This window comes from Rana temporaria, chromosome 13, assembly GCF_905171775.1.
Source record: "Rana temporaria chromosome 13, aRanTem1.1, whole genome shotgun sequence".
NCBI lineage: Eukaryota > Metazoa > Chordata > Amphibia > Anura > Ranidae > Rana > Rana temporaria.
The window spans coordinates 120757663-120763953 of record NC_053501.1 but is presented as its reverse complement, the minus strand read 5'-3'; positions in this window follow the sequence as shown (position 1 = coordinate 120763953).

Here is a 6291-nt window from a genome sequence, read left to right as displayed (position 1 = left end):
TTCGATGACTCTGCGTTATTCATGGCGACATTTCTTATTCTTCTCTCTGGGTGGGGGAGGATGACCCCCAAGATGGTGCAGGAGGCGCTCCTTTACCTTCTCAGGGTGTAGTCATTGGATTATGGGCGGGTAACAAGGGGGCTGGGCACCAGTCACTACCTAAAAATGGCCGAATATACCCGGGCTTCCAGTATCCGCACTGCTGATGGTGATTGGCCCTTCAGGAGCGGCCAGTCAGAGTTTAGTGGTTCTGAGAGAAGTCCCTGTCTGTTGTCGTTCTTCTGGAAGTGGATTTTAAGTCATGGACCCAATGTGAGCGATTCCCTTAGATCTCCATGCAAGGTCCTCCGGGAAGATTCTACCAAACCCTCTGGGACAGTTGCCAGCACAGAAGATGCCCTGTACTGGTGACCATCTTCTGCTCTGCTCCCTCTAATATGTGTCGTCCAGCAGGACGGCCGAGATCCCCCAGACCTTCAGAGCAGAAGACTTCTCCTAAGGTGCTCCAAAGAGGCGACGATCTTCTGCTCCACTCCCTCTAATATGTGTCGTCCAGCAGGACGGCCGAGATCCCCCAGAGCAGAAGACTTCTCCTAAGGTGTTCCAAAGAGGCGACGATCTTCTGCTCCACTCCCTCTAATATGTGTCGTCCAGCAGGACGGCTGAGATCCCACAGAGCAGAAGACTTCTCCTAAGGTGCTCCAAAGAGGCGATGATCTTCTGCTCCACTCCCTCTAGACGAGTCACCCATCTTCCTGCTCTGCTCTTTCTATATGTCCTTCGACAGGACGGCTTAGATTGCCTAGACCAGTGATGGTGAACCTTGGCACCCCAGATGTTTTATAACTACTTCTCCCATGATGCCCATGTGGTCTGCAGTATATTTGAGCATCATAGGAAATGTAGTTCCAAAACATCTGGGGTGCCAAGATTTGCCATCACTGCCATAGACAGAAGATGTTTCCTAGGACAGTCCATAGAGGCAATGATCTGCTCCACTCCCTCTGGATCTCCTCCAACAGGACAGCTTAGGCCTTGAGCACAGATGATGTTTCCGAAGATGCTCCATACATCCATCTTCCTGCACTGCTCCCTCCGTTTATATTCCCTGGGGCCTAGATGGCTTCTGCTCTGAATGTCTAAGGCTTAGACTAGGGGGTCTCAAACTGGCAGCCCTCCAGCTGTTGCAAAACTACAAGTCCCATGTGAGCTATTCCCATAGATCTCCATGGAAGGTCCACCAAAAGCTTCTCCCAAGCCCTCCAGGAGAGTTGCCAGCACAGAAGATGCCATATACAGGTGACCATCTTCTGCTCCCTCTAATATGTGTTGTCCAGCCGAAATCCCTCCTAGAACTTCAGAGCAGAAGAAGTCTCCTAAGGTGCTCCATAAAAGCAATGATCTTCTGCTCCACTCCCTCTAATATGTGTTGTCCAGCAGGACCGCCAAGATTCCCCTAGACCTTCAGAGCAGAAGACGTCTCCTAAGGTGCTCCATAAAAGCAATGATCTTCTGCTCCACTCCCTCTAATATGTGTTGTCCAGCAGGACCGCCAAGATTCCCCTAGACCTTCAGAGCAGAAGACGTCTCCTAAGGTGCTCCATAGAAGCAATGATCTTCTGCTCCACTCCCTCTAATATGTGTCGTCCAGCAGGACAGCCAAGATCCCCCTAGACCAGGGGTCCTCAAACTACGGCCTGCGGAGGACTTTAAACCGGCCGCCCGTCCCTGACAGGCAATGCCGGCCGGTTACACAGCAATCCCGCTGTGTCACGGAGATCTCTGTGACACAGCGTTAACAGTTCGGGTGCGCTGTGATAAATGTCCCGCCCTCCTCCTCCTAGAAGACTAGCTTGTGTGATAGAGCCAGTGTGCTGTCTGTCACACAAGCTGGTCTAGGAGGAGGAGGGCGGGACATTTATCACAGCGCGCCCAAACTGTTACCAACAGTGGGGGAGCATCGTGACAGCCGGACACAGCACAAAACAGTAAGGAGGCTGTGTGAGGGGCTTACAATGGGGGGGGGGGGGCTGCCTTGCCATGGTGAGGGGAGCTAAAGATTTTTTTAATGATGGTGGGGGGACTGGCTTGCGATGGTGAGGGGAGCTGATGATTTTGTAATGATGATGGTGGGGGGGGCTGATGATGTAATGATGGTGGGGGGGGGCTGATGATGTTCTTGATCGGCTTGCAATTAATGATTGTGAGGGGGGGATGCAATGAGGGGCTTACAATGTTGATGGCGAGGGGGGCTTGCAATGAGGGGATGATGATGGTGAGGTGGGGGGGCTTGCAATGATCATGATCGGTTTGCAATTGATGATTGTGAGGGGGGGGCTTATAATGATGAAGGGGGGGGGGGGTTGCAATGATCGTGAGTGGCTTGCAATGGTGAGGGTTTTTTTTTTTTAGTCCGGCCCTCTAACGGTCTGAGGGACAGTGAACCGGCCTCCTGTTTAAAAAGTTTGAGGACCCCTGCCCTAGACCTTTAGAGCAGAAGACGTCTCCTAAGGTGCTCCATAGAGGCAATGATCTGCTCCACTCCCTCTAGACGTCCTCCAACAGGACAGCTTAGATTTTCCTAGGCCTTGAGCTCTGAAGACTTCCAAGACACTCCACCATACAGGCGATGATCTTCTGCTCCGCTCCCTCTAATATGTGTCGTCCAGACGGACACCCTCGACCTTTAGAGCAGAAGACGTCTCCTAAGGTGCTCCATAGAGGCAATGATCTGCTCCACTCCCTCTAGATGTCCTCCAACAGAACAGCTAAGATTTTCCTAGGCCTTACGCACAGAAGACTTCTGAAACCATCCAGGCGATGATCTTCTGCTCTGCTCCCTCTAGACGAGTCTTCCGGCTTAGATTCCTCAGGTCGTCAGAGCAGAGGACGTCTCCTAAGGTGCTCCATCCAGACACCCATCTTCCCATTCCACTCCCTCTAGATGTCCTCCAACAAGACAACTTCGATTTCCCTAGTCCTTCAAAGCAGAAGATTTCGGCTTCTCTTGATGTCCTCCAACGGGACAGCTTAGATTCCAAAGGCCTTCAGAGCGGAAGATGTTTCCTAGGACAGTCCATAGAGGCAATGATCTCCTCCACTCCCTCTGGATCTCCTCCAACAGGACAGCTTTCCTAAGATGCTCCATCCAGTCCTCAATCTTCCTGCTCCGCTCCCTCTACATGTGACCTTCATATTCCCGAGGGCCGAGATGTCTTCTGAATGTCTAGGCCGGGCTTAAAGACCACCAGAGGAGAAGACGCTCCATAGAGGCGATGATCTTCTGCTCCCTCCAGGAGGACGGCCTTCCACCCCCCGGGTCAGGTCTTTAGTATATTCCCCTGACGGGGGCAGGACTCGAGGAAGAGCCGTTTTCAAGGTGGGGTCCTCACACCAGGCTGAAGCCCGGGAGGGAGGAACTTTCTAGAAGGCCCCCCAAAACATTTATCTCCTTCCCTCCACCCACATCACTGGCCAAACAACCCTCTGTGATTGGCTGAGACAGATGAATATTCATAACATTGTTCCTTCTCAGACAACCCGGCAGCAGGCAGAAGTAATCGATGTCGGAGCTCAGAAAACACAGACAGGCCCCCGATTGGCTACGACAACACTGGATTCCAAAATATGAGTGAAGCTCCTCCTCCCTTCAAAGATGAAAAATGTACTAAATAATATGAAAAAGCAAACAGTGACCACCAATGGGAGTGCATGGAACTCGATGGTATAAAGAGTGTGCGCAGCCGGGGCCCTCTAGTGGAGACAATAAATATGTCACATAACTCCACATACAACCCAACCGTGATCGATAACAAATGAGTGACCCTCCACCAGTCACACTATGCGCCCTTCCCCCCCAAACGGCCCCCGATTGGGCCGAGAAGCACCTTCCCCCTTGGGGCTCCTGCATGCGCGGTCTCTCAGTGAGAGTCAGGGGAGGGGTCAGAGGGGAGGGGTCAGGGAGAGACAGAGGGGAGGGGTTAGCAAAAGTCAGAGGGGAGGGGTCAGAAGGGTCAGGGAGAGACAGAGGGGAGGGGTTAGCAAAAGTCAGAGGGGAGGGGTCAGACGGCCACGTTGGGGTGCCCCCAATGTTACCTATGCAAATACAGCCTGCCTGGGAAATCCCACTTCTCCAGACCCATCAAGGAATCGTGATATTTGCATAACTCCTCCCACTGCCAGCATCAGGACTGAGGGCTCTGAAGAGGAATACTGAGGCCGCTCCCCCTGCCAGGCCCCTCCCACCAGCCATGATCTGCCTGCATTGCATATAGAAGCACAGAGACCCAGTGATGACATCAGAGTGGCGATCGTAATATATATATACAGAGGCTGTGAGGACCCGGGCTGTCATCCTCATCCTCCTCCTCCTCCTCCATTCCCGAGTCACCCCGGGGAGTCACTTCATTTGGCTGCATGCTTGTTCCAGGTCTGAGATTCCAGAGGATGAGGATGACACAGCAATGGGGGGGGGGGGGGGATCACCAGGTACCCCTCCAGCCTTCACACACAATGGCGCCCCGCTTGTCCGCAGAGCGGCGCCCGTAGTCGGCGTGATTGGCGCAGGAATTAGGAGGCCATGAAATATTGATGAGTCGGAGGATTGTTTCCTTTCTGCTGACTGAAACCCGAGCAGACGGGCAGGATCCGGCTAAAATGGTTCCATTAGAGCGCCGGTCCGCAGGGAGCGGGGGAGGGGGGGATCCGCTCCTCTGCTATCTCTCTCTGCAGAGAGCTGTGAAGTGTCAGCTCCTGGGCCCACAATGTCTCTCTGAAGACCCTTTCACTGCCCTTTTTTTATATACCAAATATATATATATACCCGTTCACTGCCCCCGGGGGGTATTTAATACTACGGGACGGTAACTCCTAGCAACCGATCACCGGGAAGTACAATAATAATCCTTCGATGAGTGGAGGACGACTTCAGACTGCTAATAATTACGCAGGTGATGGGCGGTAACCCATAGCAACCAGCCGCTGAAGAAGCGTGAAGTGCAGTTGCCATGGGTAACACCCGTCAGCACCGTGGTGGTGATCGATGCATGAGAGCCTCTCTATTCCCCAGACACACCGGCTTCCTTCTCATTAACTCTTCCCATTAATCCTCCACCGGAGTCCTAGAGGTGAAATATGAGAGCCGAGACGGAATGTTCCTTTAAGTCCCCCCCCCCCACCCCCACCCCCACAGACTACATTTCCCAGCCTGCCTTGCAGCAGCCCGGGGAGGCTGTGCAGTAATGCAGCTGTCAGGTTGCTGCAGACATGATGCTGAGTGAGACAGCGCTGGGTACCATCGGAGGATAGTCTTCTCCATCGGAGGAAAGTCATCTCCATCGGAGGATAGTCTTCTCCATCGGAGGAAAGTGATCTCCATCGGAGGAAAGTCTTCTCCATCGGAGGATAGTCTTCTCCATCGGAGGATAGTCTTCTCCATCGGAGGAAAGTGATCTCCATCGGAGGAAAGTCTTCTACATCGGAGGATAGTCTTCTCGGAGGAAAGTCATCTCCATCAGAGGAAAATCTTCTCCATCGGAGGAAAGTGATCTCCATCGGAGGAAAGTGATCTCCATCGGAGGATAGTCTTCTCCATCGGAGGATAGTCTTCTCCGTCGGAGGAAAGTCATCTCCATCACAGGAAAATCTTCTCCATCGGAGGAAAGTGATCTCCATCGGAGGATAGTCATCTCCATCGGAGGAAAGTCTTCTCCATCGGAGGAAAGTCTTCTCGGAGGAAAGTCTTCTCCATCAAAGGAAAGTCTTCTCCATCGGAGGAGTCATCTCCATCGGAGGAAAGTCATCTCCATCGGAGGAAAGTCTTCTCGGAGGATAGTCATCTCCATCAAAGGAAAGTCTTCTCCATCGGAGGATAGTCTTCTCGGAGGAAAGTCTTCTCCATCGGAGGAAAGTCTTCTCCATCGGAGGATAGTCTTCTCGGAGGAAAGCCTTCTCCATCAAAGGAAAGTCTTCTCCATCGGAGGAACGTCTTCTCCATCGGAGGAAAGCTATCTCTATTGGAGGAAAGTCTTCTCCAAGTCATCTCCATCGGAGGATAGTCTTCTCCATCGGAGGAAAGTCTTCTCCATCGGAGGAACGTCTTCTCCATCCGAGGAACGTCTTCTCCATCGGAGGATAGTCTTCTCCATCGGAGGAAAATCTTCTCCATCGGAGGAACGTCTTCTCCATCGAAGGAAAGTCATCTCCATCGAAGGAAAGTCTTCTCCATCGGAGGATAGTCATCTCCATCGAAGGAAAGTCTTCTCCATTGGAGGAAAGTCATCTCCATCGGAG